Genomic DNA, 22,146 nt, shown 5'->3' on the forward strand with positions numbered 1-22,146 from the left:
AATTAACGGGGCTCCCCAGGTGGTGAAGGATCTGCAGACGCAGAAGACATGAGTTCAATCCCTGGGTCAGAAAGGTCCCTGGAGGACCTTCCCACTCCAGTATTCTTGCCGGAATATTCCCATAGAGGAGCCTGGCGGGCTACGGTCCACAGGCTTGCAAAGAGTCAGACACGACCTGGCACATACAATGATTCACAATGTTGTGACAGTTTAGATACGGACAGTGAATGAAGTGACTAGAAACCTGACTTCCCTTATGTTGGGAGGAACATTTAGTTTTAATCCCCAAACCCGTAAGATGTCAAGCTCCCCAAAATCCAAGTCAAATTCAGTTGATACACATCATTTTCCATGAGCAGCATCTATGAGCAGTCATTCAAAGGAAGAAATGAGACCCCCAAAATGATATTTACTATTATATTGACAGAACTGGTCTGACATTTCTACCCAAACTAATATCATCTATACATCTGGACATGGGCCACGTGATGCAAAGAGTCAACTCACTGGAAAAGACCCTGATGTTGGGAAAGATTGAAGACCGGAGGAGAAGGGGGTGACAGAGGATGAGAAGATAGGATGGCATCATTGACTCAAAGACAGGAGTTTAAGCAAGCTCCGGAAGACGGTGAAGGTCAAGGAAGCCTGGCGTGCTGCAGTCCATGGGGTCACAAAGAGTCAGATGGGACTGAGCAACTGAACACCAACACAGGTCTGTAAGCTTTGTGATTAAGTGCTCAGCCATGGCTGACTCTCCGAAACTCTATGGACAGGCTGTAGCCCACGCGATTCTCCAGGCAAGGATACCAGAGTGGGTTTTCATGCTCTCCTCCAGGGGATCTCCCCAACCCAGGGAGAGAACCCCTCGTCTCTTGCATCTCCTGCATTGGCAGGCAGATTCGTTACCACTGTGCCACCAGGGAAGCCTGTGGACACCCAGGGAAGTCACTAACTTCTCCAAGATCACATGCTTAATAAGAAACAATGCCAGGATTCAGGTCAGACTGGCCTGACACCAAAACCCAAAAGGATCTTCGGTTTCACATAATTAACAGGTTTCATCCTGTATTGTGAAGATAATTTAATGTACTGACAATTTAAACCCACATGAATTAAATGTTAAGATACCAATATTCTAGGGATAAAGACTTCACCCAGGATACTCCTTTCTTCAGATTACAAACCAGCCTGCTGCGGTTCTTTTCTGCCTTCCCACACAAGAACCACTCTCCACTTCCCCCCCTCCCCCCTCCCGCCGGCCACATAGCCTGCTGGTGCCCCCCAGGGTTGACCCTTACAGATGACCTCAGCTGGGCACCCTTGCCTTCTGGGCCCAATCAAGTCTGACCAATGGGACACCGTCTGGAGTTCAGGGGGCGGGAGGAGAGAAGGGCAGTGATACTTCTTCCCCACAGCTACCCACCATCCAATGGAGGGCCCCTCCATTCCTGGCCACAGTCCAGCCGAAGCTGATCCCAAGGGGAACCTCTCCCATCCTCGGGACCCTTCCCCAGGGCTCCAGGCACCATTGCCCCAGTCAGCCCTGGGCTCTCTGTAGGTCTTAGCCATCGGCTGCTTTCTGGCACTGAAAGCAACTTTTTACAATTTGTCTTTAGGTGGCATCACTTTTTGTTTAACAGTTACTGCTGTGTGTTTTTTCATAAATCAGGCCTCTGACTCTGAACAGTAGTAAACTTTGGAATGAAAATAAGCAGCTTGCTGACAGGAAGACAGACAGAAAAGAGGACTTCCAAGTTTCCTTGCAAACACACCACTCCGGGGGGGTCTGCTGGGGCTCTCTCGGGAGCACATCTGTAATCCAGGCTTTCTGACCGTCTCGAGGTACAAACACATCGACTTTCGACACAGCTTGGTTCTCTCACGGGATGCCTTTATCTTCAGGTCTGCATGCTTGGGGGTGCGTCTGACTCTTTGTGACCCCATGGACTGCAGCCCGCCAGGCTCTTCTGTCCATGGGATTTCCCAGGCAAGAATACTGGAATGGGCTACCATTTCCTTCCTCAGGGGATCTTCCAGACCCAAGGATGACACCCGTGTCTCCGGGGTCTCAATGGATTGGTAGGTGGAGTCTTTACCTCTGAGGCACCGGGGTAGCCCTAATGCTTGGGGGGTGGGGGGTGGGTGGGGTGGAGTCTATCCCCCAGGTGGCTGCAAGTCCTAAGAACAGGGGGAGCTTGGTTGTTCAAGGAAATGACAAACTTGGAGCCTCAGACATTATTTTTCCCTAAAGCCAAAGTTCTTCATCCTGGGAAATATGCAATTCCCCCTTCAAGTCAAAAGTAAGTCCTCTGGGGGATAATAGTTGCTAAATATGCAAAAGGAAGGAAGCACTGTCTTGAAATTTACTTGGGGAATGGTTGAAGGTAACCCACGTTCTTGGCAAACTAGGGGGAGGACAGAGGACGGGGCCTGGCCAGAGGTCTCTCTCAGAACTGGCTCCCCTGGTGGTGGGGGGATTCCTTCGACTCCCCCAGGACAGCCTCCTCAGGGCTTCCGGACAATAGGAAGCCCCCACCCACCCAACCACTGTAGGACCCCATGCTCAGGAACAAGGGCTCTTTCTGTAGGCTTCAGCATCTCCCCTAGAAAGCTCACCCCACTCCACCCCTCCCCCCTGCACACACACACCCACAAGCCTGTCCCCTACCCTCAAAGCCCAGGACACTTAGCAACCGCCTCTGGTCCTGAAACGCTGCAGAAGGAGGCTCTGGGGGGCCCTGAGCGCAGCTCTCCGTTCCCACCTGTGGGAACCCAGTCCCCGAGGCCCAGGGTGGCACAGCAACCTGGCAGGGGCCCGAGGCGGGTACATGGCTGACACCCGGCCCACGTGCCAGGCCCACAGAGGAGGCACCCTGGACACTCCAGCATGGTCATGCCTCAGATGACCACAGCCCCCGGCAACATCAGGAGAGAACTGTCCAGCCTGGTACGGGATTACGTGAAACAGCAAGTGGGCTGTTGTTTGAGGCTGCTCAGCATGGGACTGGCTCACGGCCCACACAGGAAACCAAAGTGCCCTGCGTGCGCTGGAGAGGCACGGCGAAGGTGGGGTCTCGCAGGCTCACACTCTCCCGTCGTGCTATGGTGGGTTAAAAGAGCATCTAAGAACGCAAGTGTTAGTCACTCGGCCATGTCTGACTCTTTATGACCCCATGGACTGTAGCCTACCAGGCTCTTCTATCCAGCGAATTCTCCAGGCAAGAATACTGGAGTGGGTTGCCATTCCCTTCTCCAGGGGATCTTCCCAACCCAGGGATTGAATCCAGGTCTCCTGCATTGCAGGCAGATTCTGTACAGTCTGTCAGAGCTACCAGACATGATCTCAAGCCCTGACCCACCCTCAAAATGAGCTAGGACACTGAAGAGGAACCGAGAAACTTCAACCAGAAGACTGGGATTCTCAGAGCCCTTCCCTCCGAGCTGAACCCTCACTTCCCATGATGGGACTCTGCCAGCCTGCTGGGGTTTCCAACTACAGTGAAACAGGATCAACATTCTGGATATCCAAGACCACAGATGCATCACAGAAGTCACAAAGGCCATTCGATCTGTAACCCAGTAAGACATAAACTTAATAACGACTGTTTATGTCTCGTGTCTTTTATGAGGAAGTCTGGGGTACTTTCAAGGCATAAGGATGAAGCTGTGGGGAAGGGGATATATAGATTCCAGATGCAATACAGCCACGCCCTTCAAGAGATGGAGAAGGGGAAACAACTGATACAGATACTCAGAGTTCAGTCATGACAGCAGGCAGCCAGGGACACTGCCTGGTGAGGAACATGGAGAGTACCCAGAGGAGGGAGAGAGCCACAGAGGTGCCACCACAATGCCTTGAAGAGCAAGAGGCATGATGACTGGCAGGAAGGCAGGGAAATGCTCCTCCCATCCCCCCCACCTTAGGGGAGCCAGGGTATATGATCCCAACCACCACCACCACCACCACCAGCAGCATCATCAACTCAAGGAACTTATGAACCAGTCAATGTCAATGAATGCCAAACAACTGATGCTTTTGAACTGTGGTGTTGGAGAAGACCCTTGTGAGCCCCTTGCACTGCAAGGAGATCCAACCAGTCTATCCTAAAGGAACAGTCATTGGAAGGACTGATGGAGCTGAAGCTCCAATATTTTGGCTACCTGATGAGAAGAGCTGACTCACTGGAAAAGACCCTTTGGCTGACAAAGATCGGGGGGGGGGGGGGGGGGGGCAGCAGGAGGAGAAGTGGGCAGCAGAGGATTAGATGGTTGGATAACATCACCAACTCAACGGACACAAGTTTGAGCAAACTCAGGGAGACAGTGGAGGACAGAGAAGCCTGGTGTGCTGAAGTCCATGGGGTTGCAGAGTCAGACACAACTTAGCAACTAAACAACGGCAACGTGGATGGTGCTGTCATCCTCCAAACCAGATCAGCTAAGAAGCAACAGCCCCAAAGCCCAGGAGGTGACAGCTCTATCACCTTCCCCACTGTCTCTTCCCTCACAAACACCCTCAACTGTCTTTGCTGTCATTTAGTGTCTGTTCTTCCTGCCATTTGAGAGGGTTTTATGGATTTTTTAAAAGCTCTTCTAATTCACTTTTGTGTTTCCAATGAGCATTTCTCAAATAGTTAGTCATTGATGAATGACCTGATGCATCGATATCCCTGTAGGAGCCTTTTATTTTCTCCTTTACTTGCCTTTGAACCCTTGCAAAACTTGGATTTGTGCTATCTAAAAAGCCTTTCTCGACTACATACTTCTTGCAATAAATTCCTTGGGTAATATATATGTTTATGACTTTGGATTTCACGACCCAGTGTTCTTTTATTATTGGGTATCTTGAAAACTGAAACGATCCCTTCTTCAGCCCTGTTTTGAAAACACCAATGCTTACTACACAGGAACAAATATTTGATTTGAGTTGCTTTAGATAACACTGCATCAAGTACGGACTGGCACACAGGGCCAAAAGGAAGATAAACGTTGTGTAATTAGGGAGGCAATGCAGTCAAATGGTTAAGGGGAACCGCAGCACGCCAGGCCTCCCTGTCCATCACCAAGTCGTGGAGTTTACCCAAACTCATGTCCATCGAGTCAGTGATGCCATCCAGCCATCTCATCCTCTGTCGTCCCCTTCTCCTCCTGCTTTCAGTCTTTCCCAGCATCAAAGTTTTCTCCAATGAATCAGGTTTCCCCACCAGGGAACCCCGGCCCTCCATATCGGGAGCAGGGAGCCCCATCCACTGAACCACCAGGAGTCCCAGGACTACGTTTTGTTCTAATGAAGTGACCTGTGATGGACCCCTTGATGGCTTCAGGCTGGTCTCAGAAGCTCCGAGCCTTGACGGGAGACCTGGAACATTCAGCCCCACCCCTTCCCTCTGGAGAGAGAGGAAGAGCTGGAGACTGAATTCGTAACCGATCCTGCCTATGTCATGAAATGTTCAGAAAACCCCTAAACGACAGGATTCAGAGAGTTTCCTAGTTGGTGAGCAATCCCCACGTCCCCCGCTTCTTGGAGAAGAGGTCCCTCTGCTCAGGGCCCTGCTGGACCTCATCCTACAAACTCCCGTCCATCTGTTCACCAGTGTCCTCTGTAAAAACCTGTCACAGCAAGTACAGCACTGTCCTGACTTCTGCGGTTCCTTCCATCGAATCACTGAATCCTGCGTCATAAAGAAACTCCCCTGGCTATCGATTTTACATATGTAATGTATACGTTTCAAGGCTCTTCTCTCAAATCATCCCACCCTCGTCCGCCCCCACTGCGCCCATAAGTCTGCTCTCTAGGTCTGTGTCTCCTTTGAAAAAAGTGTTAGTCGCTCGGTAGTGTCTGACTCTTTGTGACCCCAGGGACTGTAGCCCGCCAGGCTCCTCTGTCCATGGAGTCCTCCAGGCAAGAACACTGGAGTGGGCTACCATTTCCTTCTCCAGGGGATCTTCCCCACCCAGGGAATGAACCCGGGTCTCCCACACTGCAGGCAGACTCTTTACCAGCTGACCCACCAGCGAAGCCACCGGGGTCTCCTTTGCTGCCCTGCAAATCGGTTCATCAATGCCATTTCTCTAGATTCATATATATGCGTTAATATTCAACATTTGTCTTTCTCTTTCTGAGTTACTTCACTCTGTATAATAGGCTCTAGGTTCATCCGCCTTGTTAGAAATGAGTTAAATGTGCTCCTTTTGTGGCTGAGTAATATTCCACTGTGTATATGTACCACACTTTCCTTGTCCCTTCATCTGTTGATGGACATCTAGGTTGCTCCCATGTCCTAGCGACTGTAAATAGCGCTGCAGTGAACTCTGGGCTACATGCGTCTTTTTCGGTTCTGGTTTCCTCAGGGTATATGCCCAGTAGTGGATTGCTGGGTTGTACTCTATGACAACCCAGAGGGGTGGGATGGGGCGGGCAGTGGGAGGGGGTTCAAGAGGGAGGGGACATGTGTATACCTGTGGCTGATTCATGTTGATGTGTGGCAAAAACCATCACAATATTGTTAAGTAATTATCCTCTAATTTTAAAAGCATTACTGAATCCTGGAGAGAGGTTGTAGGAACCCCTAACTGTAGCCCAGCTGGACAGAAGGATGGGTGACCTGGGGACCTGACGCTTTCCACTGGTGTCTGCAGTGGGGGACAGTCTTGCGGGACTGCACCTTCATCCTGTGGTGTCTGGCACTAATTCTGGGAGGTCTCAGAATTAAATCAAATTGTAGGATGCTCAGTTGGTATTAGAGAGCTGTAGAAGTGACGGATGGAGTTGGAAAAGATGACACCTATTTGATGTCAGGAGGAAAAAAGACCCTCAATTACCACCTCCAAACTGATGCTCTGCAGTTCACATATGAAAGTGAAAGACAGTTGCACCTTGGAAGAAAAGCTATGACCAGCCTAGACAGCATATTAAAAAGCAGAGACATTATTTGCCAACAAAGGTCCATCTAGTCAAAGCTAAGGTTTTTCCAGTCGTCATGTAAGGAAGTGAGAGTTGGACTATAAAGAAAGCTGAGCACCAAAGAATTGATGCTTTTGAATTGCAGTGTTGGAGAAGACTCTTGAGAGTCCCTTGGACTGCCAAGAGATCAAACCAGTCCATCCTAAAGGAAATCAGTCCTGAATATTCATTGGAAAGACTGATGCTAAAGCTGAAACTCCAATACTTTGGCCACCTGATGGGAAGAACTGACTCATTGGAAAAGACCCTGATGCCGGGAAAGATTGAAGGCAGGAGAAGAAGGGGACAACAGAGGATGAGATGGTTGGATGGCATCACCAACTCAATGGGCATGAGTTTGAGTAAGCTCCAGGAGTTGGTGATGGACAGGGAAGCCTGGCCATCCATGGCGTCATAAACAGTGAGACACGACTGAGTGACTGAACAGAACTAAACTGAATTCACACAGGTGTGACACAAAATTTGCCCGGTGTCTATTCTAACTGGTTAGTCCCCCAGTAGAAGCACTGTTTGGTGAATCACACCTACCTGCGACCAAAGGCCTTTGGGAGTCTTAGATTGAATCATGCTCCTGAAACCCCTCACAGGGCTAGGCACAGAGTAAGCACTTCATAGGGCTTCCCTGGTGGCTCAGACAGTAAAGAATCTACCCGCAATTTGGGAGACTCAGGTTCGACCCCTGGGTCAGGAAGATCCCCTGGAGAAGGGAAAGGAAACCCACAGCAGTCTTCTTGCCTGGAGAATTCCATGGACAGAGGAACCTGGCAGGCTTCATGGCGTCACAAAGAGTCAGACTACTCACTGAGTGACGAACACTTTCATTTTTCCTTCAAGCACTTGATAAGTGGCCATTAATACTGGAAATACACGGGGTAGCAGAGTCAGACACGACTGAGAGACTGAACTGAACTGAACTGAATACTGGGAAGAAAGCAAGCAGGCCGATACTGTATAAAATCCTGCAACTTTGTGAAAAATAATTCCCAAGAAATAAGCTGCTCACTTTTCATAAGGGTCCTTTGTCCTTAATTTTAAAATGGAATTTTAATTAGGCTAACCAGTCATTAAGTGCAGACCCATTAGGTAAAATGGCTCTGAGCAAACTCATCACAGATCTATTCCCTGAAAGAGCCGGTCATCAGATTCACTGATTCCAGTTGAGTGAACATTAGGTACGTCAGTTTCTTACTATTAATAGCAAAACGTACCCTAAGAACTGCACAGGTCTGACTCTCCCGGGGGAAGTGATCTCCTAAATGGAGCGGGAGGTCAGCAAGACGTCCACCTGGGGCCACAGATTTCAGCACGCACCCCCTCTCAGCTTCTGCAGGTACAGAATCAGCACCCGAGAGGGAGCATCTCCTTGAAACTGGTGCCTCCCTTGGCTCAACCTGGCCCCAGCCGGGCGCCTGCTCTCCCTAAAGTAAGCAAAGATCAGTGGGAGGTGGAAATACGAGAAACCAAATATACCTCTAAGTTCATCTAAAAATAAGAAGCTGAACTCCTTCAGTACAATCAGGCTTTATCTTTCCAACAGATATAAATAACTTCTGCAGTAGGTTGGACTGTTTCCCTCCACAACCCTTCATGGTATTGTTGCTCAGTTGCTTGGTCATGTCTGATTCTTTGTAACCCCATGGACCCCAGCATACCAGGCCTCCCTGTCCATCATCAACTCCCAGAGTTCACTCAAACTCATGTGCAAGGAGTCAGTGACGCCATCTAACCATCTCAGCCTCTGTAGTCCCCTTCTCCTCCCGCCTTCAACCTTTCCCAACATCAGGGTCTTTTCCAGTGAGTCGGCTCTTTGCATCAGGTGGCCGGAGAACTGGAACGTCAGCTTCAGCACCTGTCCTTCCAATGAATATTCGGGACTGATTTCCTTTAGGATGGACAGGTTTGAGCTTGCTGTTGTCCAAGGGACTCTCAAGAGTCTTCTCCAGCATCTTCTCCAGCACCACAGTTCAAAAGCATCAGTTCTGCAGTGCCCAAACCCCCAGCATCTGAGAACATGACCTTATTAGGAGAGAGTCTTTCTGCAGGTAATGAAGCTAACGTGGGGTCATTACGGTAGGCCCTAACCCAGTATGACTGGTGTCCTTAGTTAAAATAAAAAAGGGGGAAATTTACTAATAGGTTTGCATAAGGAGAAGATAGTGTGAAGACAGAGGGAGAAGGTGACCATCTATAAGCCACAGAGATGCACAGACAGGAGGAACCGGCCCTGTCCTCACCCTGAACTCCAGAGCTGGGACAGAACAAACTTCCGCTGTCTAAGCGCCCCCAAGGCTGTGGTCCTCTGTCCCAGCATCCCTGCAAATGGACACTTCTTTATTTTCCACCTTGTAACTGATGAAGAGTACAGGCCCTGATGGGGGTGTGGCCTCAGGAACCAGGTCCAATATAACTGCACAGTTTCTTACTGGACACAAACTCTGCTCCAAGCCCGTCCTGGGCACGGTGCACTGCTGAACCACCTACTCATCATTCCTGCCTTAACATCAGGGAAGGAGAGACTCTTAAGTTCGAGGCATAAGTCAGCCCCACCATAATCTCTTCGACTGTGGGAATGCGTTTTTTTTTTGAGAAAAGCCTGACAGTGCTAAAGAAATAAGGGGCATGTTTTGTAGATAAAGTGCTGAGATTCTCCACCTTTATTTTTATTTTTTTGCATAGCTAATGAAGGCAAAGGCTCAATCCCTGTGCAGGCCTCTCAAAATGGGGTTGCAATTGAATTCAGGTAAAATAACTACTAACCAAACCTGGTAACAGGACAGAAAAATATAGCTATCATAAAGGCACATTCAGGAAGGTATCACACTGATCTGCATCCCTTCAGTAATACATACAGTGTTTTATTACTTAGTTTCTGTTCTTACCACAATTCTTCAACAGCATTATTTCCTATAAATTTATACTATATAATGCTGCTGCTGCTGCTAAGTCGCTTCAGTCGTGTCCGACTATGTGCGACCCCATAGACGGCAGCCCACCAGGCTCCCCCGTCCCTGGGATTCTCCAGGCAAGAACACTGGAGTGAGTTGCCATTTCCTTCTCCAATGCATGAAAGTGAAAAGTGAAAGTGAAGTCGCCCAGTCGTGTCTGACCCTCAGCGACCCCATGGACTGCAGCCCACCAGGCTCCTCCATCCATGGGATTCTCCAAGCAAGAGCACTGGAGTGGGGTGCCACTGCCTTCTCCAATACTATATAATACCACCTGTTAAAATAGTACGTAAGAATCTTGGAAATATATTCAATATTAAAACGATCTACTGAATAAAACGGTGCAGCAGAATACATGTTTATAATACATTCTTCTAGAACTGCAACGGGCTTCTCAGGTGGTGCAGTAGTAAAGAACCCGCCTGCCAAGGCAGAAGGCCGAAGAGGCTCGGGCTCAGTCCCCGGGTCGGGAAGATGCCCTGGAGGAGGGCATGGCAGCCTACTCCAGTATTTGTGCCTGGAGAATTCCATGGACAGAGGAGCCTGGTGGGCTACAGTCCATGAAATTGCAAAGAGTCAGGTACAACTTAGCAAATAAAAACCAACACAGTTGCAATATCACTTTATTGGGAAATTTTTCTACTCTTGATGAACTTTTTCTTCCAAAGTATCCTGCTCCTTTAAAAATAGATTTCTCAAATCAATACTGCAATTATCCTTTAATGAAAAATAAATTTAAAAAATAGATTTCTCATTTTTGCTTATCACACTGATGCCGCTGGAAACTCAGATACACAGAGTCTCCTAGGTATATGGATGGATAATTCTAAAATAAAGTTTTACATACTTATTCAGAAAATAGGAACTGAGCAGAGAATCACATAAATTATCTAAATTATGAGCCCAAGACAGAATGCTTCTACCTCCTCGTTCAGCACAAGAATTGCTGCTTATTTTCACCGTGTACTTTGCCATGAAGGGATCCTCGTGAACCAACAATTTCCATGTCAAAAATAGCTTGAATAAAGAGAGATGGCAAGCAAAAAACAAAGAAAAAAAAGCACGGCTCTGTAGACATTGTTCTTGGCTTTGTCTCTTCTGGATGGAGCAGGAGAAAGCAGAAAGCAGTGGAGAAAGGAGGAGTTTTGATGACTGCAGAACTTCCAAAGTGGCGACTTTAAAGCCCCACAGTGTTGAAGGCAGGACAGGCGGTACTGGGCCAAGGGCATTTTGTGTGTGGGGGAGGAGAATCTAGGGAACCAACCTAGGCTCCTAAAAGTACATTAAAGGACGCCAGGAAAGGTCTTTGGAGGTTTGGGTCCCCCAGATACCAAATACTGAAGATACAAAATCTTTACATTCACATTTTTCTAAAAACTCTTCAAAGGCAGGACTTTTCTGGGGTTTTTTATTTTACCTTGAATCGCCCTTGGCTCCCCCATCCTTTTTCTCTGTAAGTCATTTGTCTTGCTTTTGGTCAACACAGCTTCTTCTTAGATCTTCAAAGATCTTGGAACAACCTGAAAGAGAATTTCAATATAGTAAACTTTGGGTTTTTTCCCAAATCTTAAAACCAAGGATCAACTGTACATTTACTGACAAACCTACTGCTAAAATATTATTTTAAAGTATCTTAAAAGAGGGATGAACTTAAAATTCTTCCTTTAAAAAAAGTAAGGGGGCAGAGTTGGGGCAGCACTTCTTCAAATAAAAGTTCGGCATCATACAGCAAAAATTAGGAATGAGATAAAGGCCAAGCTGTAACGGACGTACTGAGGTCCACGTATACTTTTGCAAAGAAAATATTTTGAAAATCTTGCCCTTTCCTCCCAGCTCCCAGGTTTAGTAATAATGGTTTCCCCAGATCAGTATTTCAGCACTACTTTCTGCTCCAAAGAGTGATGGGATTTATTCAACATCCTGAGAACCACAATTAGACAACATTTTCAGTCACATGAAAGAAACAGTCTTTATAATGTGTAGATGCCACAAGGATCCATATTTTTTGCAAGCATAGAGCACTATTAAGATGAGAGTGATACTAAAAAAAAAAGTCTTTCTTAGAATATGCCTGTCAGAGCGGCTCTAAAATCCATTCTCTTATTTTTTGGCGATACAGGAATTTCTGTGCTTCTGCAACTTTCCAAGTCAAATAACCAATCCCAAAATATTTAGTACAGGATCCTCATAACATGACGAATTGCAAATGACAGCTTTTTCAGCTGAAAATATTTTCAAATTAGAAAATGCCTTAAGTAGTGCATCAAAATCAATATTTGCAATGGGCGATAGTATTTATAGATGGTTTCACAGGCCAGCCAAGCCTCCCACTCGACCCCAGAGGCCCTGAATGTCAATGGCCCAACTGGTGGGATTGGCAGGACATGGAAAATCCAAATTCTTAGGGGAAAACTGGGAAAATTATGATACAAAACCATATGTATAGTCTGATTCCAATATTATATTAGTGCTGGAGAAGACTCTTGAGAGTCCCTTGGACTGCAAGGAGATCCAACCAGCCCATCCTAAAGGAGATCAGTCCTGGGTGTTCATTGGAAGGACTGATGTTGAAGCTGAAACTCTAATACTTTGCCCACCTCATGCGAAGGACTGACTCATTTGAAAAGACCCTGATGCTGCGAAAGATTGAGGGCAGGAGGAGAAGGGGACGACAGAGGATGTGATGGTTGGGTGACATCACTGACTCAATGGACACGAGTGTGAGCAATCTCCGGGAGCTGCTGATGGACAGGGAGGCCTGGTGTGCTGGCGATTCATGGGGTCGCAAAGAGTCAGACACCACTGAGCAACTGAACTGAACTGAACTCCAATATTATATAAAACGAAAATAAAATGAATGAAAAACACGAGGGGGAAAGAGATTGCAAAACAGAGGCAGAGTCACAGATGTGGAAAACAAACTTACGGTCACGGAGGATGGGGAGTGGGGGAGGGATACGCTGGGAGATCGGGACTGACACAGATGCACACGACTACTGTGTAAAGTAGACAGCTGGTGAGAACCTGCCGCCTAGCACGGTGAGCTCTACTCTGTACTCTACAATGACGTATATAGGACAATAATCTAAAATGAAAATAGTGGATATGTGTGTATGTATATCTGATTCAGTCTGCTGTACAGCAGAAACTACCATTGTAAATCAACTATACTCCAAACAAAAACAAAAAACCAAGAGGGAAGAAAGAGAAGGAGGAAGAAGGCTCTAAGGAGGTTCGGTTCAGCTCAGTTCAGTCGCTCAGTCCTGTCTGACGCTCTGCGACCCCGTGGACGGCAGCACGCCAGGCCTCCCTGTCCATCACCAGCTCCCGGAGTTTGAGATCACAGCCGGAAGTGGTCCTTCGCTTTCCAACATGTACTACTGGGAGTCTTACTTTCTTCCTTCTAATCAAGGCTATTTTCCAAATTTCAGAATCAAGAATACTCATCGTGATAATCACAGAAGAGCTACATAATGATCCTAAGCACATCTGCAACTCACTGTCTTCACAGTGATAATGGGAGAGCCATCTACCCCATGGAGCCACAGGGCCTCCCTCCTTGGTGACAAGCCGCTCTGCAGGAAGGGGGCGGGGGTCAGCCTGAATTAGGCCATGCTTTGCTCGGCAGCACAGATCTTGAGTTAATTAAGGTGTCTCCAAATTTCCTCCTTTTTAAACCCAAAAGCCAATATTGATTATTTCTTGGTTGAATGCTTTCCACAGACAGAGGGTTAAAACAGTATTTAGTTTCCAATCGCTGCAAAGGCAACATGAGTTTTAAAAGCCTGGGCTCAAATTCCTATACTGTCATCCTATAGTACACTTCTGTGCCCAAACCTCTTCTCTGCCAAAAGAAACACTTGATTTCCGATGGAATATTGGTGGGCTCGATTTAAAGACAAGAGCTAAGGCCAGAGACGATTCTATTAAATATGTGCAATGGGTATTTTTCAATTAGCATGATAATGTTGTTAAAATCTCATCTACCCAGAGGGCACTTTATCTGACAAGGTAAATTACCCGTAAGCCAGCTGAGCGGCCTCAAAGGATCCAAAGAGATGTCATGAAGTCTGGGAAGAGAGAAACTTTGCCAGAGAAAGGCACGCTACCAGCCGCGTGAGGTTAACAGCCGGCCCAATCAAAGCAGAAACGTCAGACAATTATGCAAACCAGACTCAGGAACTCAAAAAACATAGCCATTTGAGAACTTTGCTATGAGAGCAAGCTGCTCAAGCCAGCTGAACAGAGCCCCTGGTACCACAAAGGGCAGATGATAAGAAATACGGCGCCCAACCCTGTCAAGGGCAAGTGGTAGGAACCCCAGTACCTCCCGGACGGGGTGGGCCCGGCTTTCTGCACAATGACAGGTAGAGGAACACACATGATCGTGATCGGCAGAAAATTCCCCTCGGAAATGGTCAAAGCCAGACACGGTTGAGCATCTCAAGGGCAGAGTTTAATCTGCAAAGCAGCCATGGCGCACAGAGAGACCTGGGCTTGGAGCCAGGTTGGTACTGACCACCAGCAGCCAGGAGACTGCTCAACTGCAATGGACAATTGTTTGTGGCCGTGCCATGCAGACAGACACAAGCATCTCGTGTTCAGAGAAGTGCAACCTTCATGTTCCCCAAACACACTGGACCAGAGGTCGCCTCCTACACAGAGATTTTCCTGGCCACCTGTGTCAGCAACAGTGAATGCATCATCAGCTTAACCTCTGGGAAGATGGACAACCAGCTGTCCCAGAGAGTTGCCTTCTCGCCAGAAAAAACCCTGGACCTTGAGTGAACAACAGCCATCATTGGCGAAAAGGCGTCACGCCCACCAGCAACATCAGGGACAGACACAGTGAACTGTCACCGAGGACCCCATTCATCTGATTACAGCCCCGTCCCCATCGGCGGGGTTCCCAGGTGGCTCAGATGGGAAAGAATCTGCCTGCAATGCGGGAGACCCGAGTTCAATCCCTGGGTTGGGGAGATCCCTGGAGAAGGGAATGGCAACCCACTCCAGTATCCTTGCCTGGAGAATCCCAGGGACAGAAGAGCCTGGTGGGCTACAGTCCATGGGTTGCAAAGAGTTGGATACGACTAAGCGACTAACACTTTCACTTTCCGCGTAGATGGCAAAAGCAGCAGACACAATGGCGCCCGCTTCTCCTAATAGAGGAAACCCAACGCCACTCGGGTGTGGAGCCCAACCCCCAAAACACCCTGGGGAGGGCTGACCCTGCCCCAGCTTCAGGGGCAACTCCTGTCACTGGGCACCTGTTCCTCTTGCCCCTGGGTGACTTAAAAGGGAGCATGTGGTATCATTTTAGCCAATTCAACCCCGGGGGAAGTGACCAGAAGACTTCTGGAGAAAGTCTCCTGGACAACAAAGAAAGGTCATCTGCTACTATCCTGTCTGTATGACCCTTGAGCCATCTCAGGACCAAGAGAGGAAGGGGACTGGGGATAAAACCATACACTCTGGGAAAAGGCGAAGGCAAACCTCGGGCGGGATTCTGCTCAGGATGCAGAAAACAGGATTAGTCAGTCCTGAAGGCAGAAAGCATCGGCGCCTTGTGTCTGTGTTCAAACGTCTCTGCTAGGCACACAGCATCATGGAGTGGCAATGGCTCTTCAGAGGGGTGCTATATCTGGGCACTTGGCACTCCATAGGCGGAATGGGAAGGAAAGTACGCAAGAGGAGACGGAAAGTACAGTCGGGGAGCAAGGCAGAGGAGGACAGATGAGCAAAGGCATGAGTGTGAACGGGAGGCACGCTGGAGAGGCTCTTTGGCCATGAGAACAGTTGAGAGCTGTTGAGTGACTTACCCCTATAATTAAGAAATTACATTGGTGTATGTCTCTTTCCACAGTCTAAGCTCAACCTGCCCTTCAAATCCATCCATTCACTCAAGTACTCCTCCATCCATCCATCCATCCACCCACCCACCATCCATTATGCATCTTCCATTCATCCACTTATCAAGATGCACTAAGTCAGTTTCCCCCAAGTTCAATCACTGAACTAAGCCCTGCCTAGAGGTGGGCTTTGCCGTGACTTCAGGGTTGAGTGGGAAGCACAAGGTTGTAAAGGCACAATCACAAATACCAACACCCCCAACACCTGGCTTGACCTCCCCAGCTGCAGAAAATCTCCCACAAGGGAGTTGCTGTTGCTGCTGCTAAGTCGCTTCAGTCGTGTCTGACTCTGTGCAACCCCATAGATGGCAGCCCACCAGGCTCCGCCATCCCTGGGATTCTCCAGGCATGAACACTGGAGTGGGTTGCCACATCCTTCTCCAAGGGAGCCAGGCAGATCCAACTGAGCACAGCATCTGAACTACTTAAGAAACTGACAGAGGAAAAGTGGGCAGCCAAGCACAGGGGCAGAAGCAGTCAGAGAATGAGGAGAGTGTCAGAAAAGGCCCCAGCCCTGGATGCCAAGGAGGACCCTCAGTAAGGCAGGAACAGTTCACAGCATCGATCTGCAGAAAGCTGAATAAAAACGAGCAAGTCAACCAACCAACCACACATGTTGAATAAATGGTACTAGACGTGGCAAGTCAACAACCTCTGGGTGACCTCCAACAACGTGGCCAGTTTCCAAAGGTTCACTAGTGGAAGGTTGGGAGGATGTGTGAAGGTCAACATAGGCTATTCACGAAAGACGCTGACGGACAGGGAGACAAGGGGAAGAGTGTTCAACGGAAGAAGCACTGCGGTGTTCACCAATTCAACACTGGTTGCATGCCTACTGCGTGTGAGAAATTCCCAGCAGCCAGGGTTGGCCCCATGGTTCAGACGCCGAGCTTCCACTACAGGGGGGTGAAGGTTTAGTCCATGGTTGGTGAACTGAGATCCTTCATGCCACACATCATGGCCAAAAAATACAATAAATAAAATAATAAAGAGGAAAGAAAAGAAACGGCCAACAGCTAGAGTGCACAAGACTCAGTCATGCCCTCAATTAGATTACAATCTAATTAGAAGAAGGTTTATCTCGTTTATCTGGCTGGTTTGTTCAGGATGAGAAAAAGGGGTGTATTTACAGGTAGGATGGAGGGAAAGGCATAAAAGCAGAGACAGATTCTAGAGACAGAGGAAGAGGAAGAGGCAGAGGAAAGGCCAGGGCATAACATCAGCTCTAGCAGGAGGGAGGGATCCCCGCGTCTCAGAAGTAATGTGTTACTATGTGTTTAGCAACTCGCTCCACAGGGGTAATCCCCTGATTGGGGGCGTTTGGCAATTCCTGGGGATAACTAGGTTTCCCTAGTGGCTCACGGGTAAAGAATCTGCCTGCAATGCAGGAGACAAGGTTTTGATCTCTGGGTCGGGAAGATCTCCTGGAGAAGAAAATGGCAACTCACTCCAGTATTCTTGCCTGGAAAATTCCATGGATGGAGGAGCCCCGTAGGCTACAGTCCATGGAGTCACAAAAGGGTCAGACACACTTAGCAACTGAGCATACACACACCAGTGAACCAGTGAAGTTGCTTAGTCGTGTCCGATTCTTTGCCATGTACTGTATGTAGCCTACCAGGCTCCTCCATCCATGGGATTTCCCAGGCAAGAATACTGGAATGGGTTGCCATTTCCTTTTCCAGGGGATCTTCCTGACCCAGGGATCAAACCCAGGTCTCCCGCACTGCAGGCAGACGCTTTACTGTCTGAGCCCCCAGGGAAGCCCGTGCGCACACACATGAAGTTATCTATTCCTATTGTGGGCAATTTCAAAAAACTAACAGAATATCCAGGTGCAGAGCTGAACAGAGATACAGGCAATCTTTCCAGCAAGTCTGCTGGCACCAGCCTTGGCGGACCAGAAGCCCAGCAGAGACCGAGGGCCTTGACGCTGTTGGCAACTCCTACGGTGACGGTGAGGGTCTGTGAAGCTCAGCCAGACAGCTGCTCTGCCAGCAGCTGAGCGCCGGTGGCCTCTCCCTGTGGGCAGGGCAGCCACTCGGGACACGGGGCTGCAGAGCGCGCAGCCACCTCAGCACTCTGCAACGGCGCCTGCCTCAGCTCTGCTGCTTCCTGAATCTGCCCGCTATCCAAATCGCTGGCTGTTGTTGCTCAGCTGTGTCCAGCTCTTTGTGACCCCATGGACTGCAGCCCACCAGGCCCTTCTGTCCATGGACTTCTCCAGGCAAGAACGCTGGAGTGGGCTGCCGTTCCCTTCTCCAGGGCATCAAATCCTTCCCAGCCCAGGGATCAAACCCGGGTGTCCCTCGTTGCAGGCAAATTCTTTACTGTCTGAGCCACCAGGGAAGCCCGCAGTGTATATATATGCATTTTATATATATGTCAATCTCGAGCTCCCAATCCATCCCCTACCCGCCTCTTCTTGGTTTTTTTTAAAATTATTATTCCTGAGAAGAGAACAAAATGAATGTAGACAGCAATATTCCTTTGGAGCCCGTGATATTCTAGGAGGAGTCAGCACTGGGCCTTTCTCTCCCCCAGGCCTGGTCATGGGCATGTGAAAGCTGATCAAGCTGCCTGCACAGAGGGCGCAGTGGGCGCCCCTCCCACCAGCCCCCAAACAGCTCACCGCCCCTCGGGCTGGGGACCATGGTCAGCCTCGAGGTCCCCAGGAAAAGTGAGACATCTGAAGGAAAACAGGCTGGATTTGAAAGGCTGGTGACATCTAGAAAAGGGAAAGCAACTATAAATACTACTTCTCTCCTGTTTTACACTGAGCCTTCTGTTATAGGAAACACATTTAACAGAGTCGGGTTTTTTTTCCCCCCCTAAGCTCAACTGGAAAAACATAAATATTTAGTCATTTCATAACGGCAGACAACTGACAAGCAGGCTACAGATTAAAGGAACATGATGTATTTCTAAGAAAGTCCATCAAATAAAATATATCTTTGGGAACAGAATCCCAAAGTCTGTTTTAGAAGCCAATCTTGGCCTTCAGAATGAATTTTGACTTGATGTAATCACAAGGTCACATCTTAAGAGAGAGTTAAGTATATCGATAGCCATCTTTGTGAGCAATGAGGTCTGTTTCACATTTTTATTTCATTATTTCTTTGTGTCATATTTTTAAACTAAAAACACTGGGCAGAAAAAAAAAAATTAAAACGTTATAAATGTATAATTGGGCTTCCCTGGTGGCTCGGTGACAAAGAATCTGCTTGTCAATGTAGGAGACGTGGGTTTGATCCCTGAGTCAGGAAGATCCCCTGGAGAAAGAAGTGGCAACCCACTCCAGTGGGGTTCCCCCCCGCCCACTCTAGTATTCTTGACTGGGAAATCCCATGGACAGAGAAGTCTGGCAGGCTATAGTCCATGGGGTCACAGAAAGTCGGATACTACTTACAGCAGCTAAATAATAACAATGCATAGTTACTTTAGAGGTAGCATATAAAATAACTAATTGCCAAGTTAATTGCTATTGTAATTACCATCTCAGTATCATAAACGAGAAATGTGAACTTCCTGAGTAGGAAGAGGATTTGTAACAGAGCAAAAGGAAAGAAATTGACATTAACAGAGAGATTACATGTAGGGACATTACAGAGCAACATTTTCAGATGAAATCCCTGCTATCAGCTTCCTCAGATGTCTTTATTTTGAATAGAGTTTGAAGAGACAGATCAGGAGAGTCAGAAGTTTTCCTAAGAAAAATCAACTTGATAAAGGCAGAAAGAAAAAAAAACACTGAGACTTTCTAATAATGCAGGTAATGCATTACATTATTGGTCTTTACTGATAAAGACAAACACATTAAAAAGCAAACACATCGCTAAACCCTTAGAGAGTACCAAGCGGGAAAGCTTTCCTTGTGCTCTGTAAGAGGGAGAAAATTCAAAGAACCCTGAACTCGTCCTGAAGGTCGGTCTATGCCCGCCGGCTTGGCTGAGACACCTTGGCTCCCTGGTGATGGCATTTTCACCACCAGGAGCACAGAAGCCAGCTTTTCCGTTTCTGCTTGACTTTTGACTCGTTTAAGAGACCTGCATTCAAATTGCCTCCTAGGTACTGGACACACTTTGGAAAGAAAGATCGTTAAAACTTCTTATGTATTTAAACAGAAATTGTGAGCCTCAACACAAACGCCCTTCGATGACACTCCGGACGTGAGGTTTATAATGCGCCTCTGGCTGCACAGCTGTGCACTCCCTCCGCACAGAACCCTTCATGAAATCCACCATCAAGGAGCCCTGCTGTTCAGTTCAGTCCAGTCGCTCAGTCCTGTCCGACTCTTTGCGACCCCACGGACTGCAGCACGCCAGGCCTCCCTGTCCATCACCAACTCCCAGAGTTTACTCAAACTCATGTCCATCGAGTCGGTGATGCCATCCAGCCATCTCATCCTCTGTTGTCCCCTCCTCCTCCCACCTTCAATCCCTCCCAGCATCAGGGTCTTTCCAAATGAGTCAGCGCTTCGCATCAGGTGGCCAAAGTACTGGAGTTTCAGCTTCAACATCAGTCTTTCCAATGAACACCCAGGACTGATTTCCTTTAGGATGGACTGGTTGGATCTCCTTGCAGTCCAAGGGACTCTCAAGAGTCTTCTCCAGCACCACAGTTCAAAAGCATCAGTTCTTCAGTAAGTGCTAACTGAGGACAGCACCCAGACACAGAATTTCCACACTGTGTCTCTCATGCCTTGAGGGAGAGTTGCTTACCTTGCGGCCTAATGTTTTATGATATAGAGTAAAGGGGGACGTTAGTTGCTCAGTCCTGTTCGGCTCTTTGTTGACCCCATGGACTGAAGGAAGGAGCCCTCCAGGGTCCTCTGTCCATCAAATACTCCAGGCAAGAGTAGTGGAGCTGCTCCTCATTCCTTTTTCCAGGGGATCTTCCTGACCCAGGGATCGAACCCGGGTCTCCCGCATTGCAGGCAGATTCTTTACCGTCTGAGCCGCCAGAGAAGCCCAAAGGGCAACATAGCAAGTAAGGTAAGAAGCATTGGGACAGCTCAGGGATGAGGAAGAGAGAGCTTCAGCTTCGGGTAGTAGAATTTAAATTAGATGATGAAAATCAGGAAGAACTTCGATAGATCTGGAGGAGGAGGACAGTCCAGGCAGCTCAAATAAGTGACGCAGGCCATCAGGCGGGACTCGACCGCAGAAGACACGTCTCCAAAGGGGACTCAGCACAGTCACTGCTGCGTGTGAGTCAAAGCCTCTGCCAACAGCACGGTGCTGGTGGCTTAGTCGCTCAGTCGTGTGCAACTCTTGCCACCCTACGGACTGCAGCCCCCCGGGCTCCTCTGACCGTTGGATTCTCCAGGCAAGAATACTGGAGGGGGTTGCCGTTTCCTTCTAAAGTGGATCTTCCCAACCAGGGGATTGAACCCCGGTCTCCTGCATTGCAAGCGGACTCTCTACTGACTGGGCAGCAGAGAAGCCGCCAGCGGCCTGACGACATCTACATCACCTTTGCCCTCCCCCGCGGCCGTCAAGGAGGACTTTCAAGGCAGAGCAATGGGCCCAGACAGAGGTTTGTGGAGAGAAGCTGGCTCAGTTCCTCAGACGTGCTAGAAAAGTGGAGAAGTAACAGAAGCCGCAGCGGGACGGTGGGCACCTGGCTGGACCCGGCAGAAAGGCTTTTGCAGATGGCAGAGAGCCAGACGGAGCCAGAGGGAGGGCCCAGAAGGACAGGCTGCAAAGTGTGACCCTTGCTCTGCAAACAGCAACTGGGGGGTGCTTGCGCCTCTGCAGAGGGGAGCGTTCCATACAGGCTTCGGGGAAGATCCCCAAGGTGGCTGACGGCAGAGAGCGAGCTGCTGAAATGGTCCAGCTGGGAGTGAAGGCAAGGCAGCCGAAGAGCCAGGAGCAGGGCAGAGGGCAGAAGACATGCCGAAACTGGGAGGCCCTCGGGAGCAAGAAGAGGGGATGGCATGCAAGGAGGGGGGCTCTAGGGGAAGATGGGGCACCCTGATCCAGTCCAGGGACGACCAACAGCATCCTCAGGCCGCGGGCGGTGGACCTGGGCATGCTGGACCGGAGCTCTGGGGCTTGATCTATAGCTTCTCGGAGCCCCAGAGTTCTGCAGAGAGCTCCATGGGGCAGGGGGCAAGATGGGAGCCAAGAGAGGGGGTGCAGGGAAGGGTCTCCATGCCCTCCTGGGGAGCAGAGCCTGAACCTCTCTCCCCACGCTCCCTCCTGCTGAGCTCGCGCTCTGCTCTGTTCAGGGTGTCAGCACCTGAGATCGCTGCTGAGTTTAATACAAGGCTAATGCGAAATGCTGGGCTGGAAGAAGCACAAGCTGGAATCAAGATTGCTGGGAG

The sequence above is a fragment of the Budorcas taxicolor genome, chromosome 1 (assembly GCF_023091745.1).
Source record: "Budorcas taxicolor isolate Tak-1 chromosome 1, Takin1.1, whole genome shotgun sequence".
In the NCBI taxonomy this organism is placed as follows: Eukaryota; Metazoa; Chordata; class Mammalia; order Artiodactyla; family Bovidae; genus Budorcas; species Budorcas taxicolor.